Below are 2,067 nucleotides of genomic sequence, written 5' to 3'. Positions count from 1 at the left end.
ATATGTTTTTCTTAGTGTTCTTAGCTTTTCTAGGATCATGAACTATAGGTTCAATATCCTTTGTTTATAGCTAATATCCACTTTTGAGTGAGTACATACCATATTCATCTTTTTGAGTCTGGTTTACTTCACTTGGGATGGTGTTTTCTAGTTCCTTCCATTTGCATGTAAATCTCAAGACGTCATTTTTTTTTCTTTTTTCTTTTCTTTTCTTTCTTTCTTTCTTTTTTTTTTGCTGCTGAGTAGTACTCTAATGTGTAAATGTGCCATATTTTCTTTATCCATTCTTCAGTTAAAGGGCTTCTAGGTTGTTTCCAGATTCTAGCTATTACAAATAATGCTGCTATGAGCATAGATGAACAAGTGTCTTTGTAATATAATTGAGCTTCTTTGTGTATATGCCCAAAAGTGGCATTGCTGGATCCTGAGTTAGGCTGATTACCAATTTTCTGAGAAACCGCCACACTGATTTCCAAAGTGGTTGTACAAATTTGCATTCCCACCAGCAATGGATGAGCAGTCCCCTTATTTCTCATCCTCCCTAGAATAAGCTATCGTTGGTGTTTTTGAATTTAGCCATCCTAATTGGTATAAAATTGTATCTCAGAATTGTTTTGATTTGCATTTCCCTATGGCTAAGGATGTTGAACATTTCCTTAAGTGTTTTTCAGACATTTGAGATTCAGTTGTTGAGAATTCAGTTTGGTTCTGTACCCCATTTTTCAATTGGGTTATTTGGAATTTTGATGGCTAATTTCTTCAGTTCTTTATATATTTTGGAGATCAGTCCTTTGTCTGAATATTCTAAAATTATGAATGCTCTAATATAAACATAATAATTTAACTTCTTAGGTAATGACAATGCATTTACACTGAATTTTAGCTCATGTAATATATTAATCTGAAATAGACAACACACATATGTATGTGATAATGTTATAGTGAAATACACTACTTTGCATGCTAACTTATAAGTAAAGAGCTCACAGTTATCACCAAGATATGAGGCCCATTTAACAAGATATTAATCATGTCTTGTACTGTAAACTTGTGCAATCACACGGAGTTAGTGAGTTCACAAATATCAGAGAAAAACTACCAGAACCACTTTACCAAACCACTGACAGAGTACATGGTATCCGGACTGGATTAGCAGGACACAAGGAAAAGGACTGCCAAACCTTGCCAAGACAGGGTAAGACGGTTCTGAAAAATTTTCTGCTTCTAAAAATGGTCTGTCAGTTATGCTAGTCCTTCGCCAAAGTTGGTTGCTTCAACATTGCAAATGAGATTTTGGATGATTGCTCAGGAAGCCAATACTGCTAGCTTTGGAAGCTGCTTGATTGCACTTTCTGCCTACTTATTATCTCCCTTCTCAGGCCTTCAATGGGGTTGAAGATGAGAGAGTCGTAATTACCATCCTCTTATGGTTCAGCAAAGCCCATTTCCAATGCAAGACTTAGACTCTTTGGAATAGAACATCTATTAAGACATTTATCATGTGTTACTTGCTTAATATTGTTTATGTTGGTTGTAATTTTACACTTGATGTCTGTTCTTATTGTATATAGCTTTGTATTGGGTTTGTATCACTCTTATTTATTTTTATTTTTCCATTCAAAAATTTACACTTCCTCCCCTCCTTCCATTTCCCTCCCGCACCCCCACTTCCCTTTCTCCCTCCTTAAGAGAGGGCAGGGTACCCTGCCCTGTGGGAAGTCCAAGACCTTCCCCCACCTCCATCCAGGCCTAGGAAGGTGTGCATCCAAATAGACTAAGGTCCCAAAAAGCCAGAACATAGAGTAGAAACAGGTCACAGTGCCATTATCGATGGCTTCTCAGTCTGCCCCCAATGGCAGCCACATTCAGAGAGTCCGGTTTGATTGCATGCTCATTCAGTCCAGGTCCAGCTCGATTTGGTGAGCTCCCATTAGAACAGGCACACTGTCTCAGTGGGTGGACCAACCCCTCATGGTCCTGACTGTTTTGGTCATCTTCTCCCTCCTTCTGCTCTTCAACTGGACCTTGGGAGCTCAGTCCGTTGCTCTAATTAGGGTCTCTGTCTCT

This window comes from Microtus ochrogaster, chromosome 16 (assembly GCF_000317375.1).
Source record: "Microtus ochrogaster isolate Prairie Vole_2 chromosome 16, MicOch1.0, whole genome shotgun sequence".
Classification (NCBI taxonomy): Eukaryota; Metazoa; Chordata; class Mammalia; order Rodentia; family Cricetidae; genus Microtus; species Microtus ochrogaster.
The sequence above is the reverse complement of the archived record's forward strand: the minus strand, read 5'-3'. Positions refer to the sequence as shown.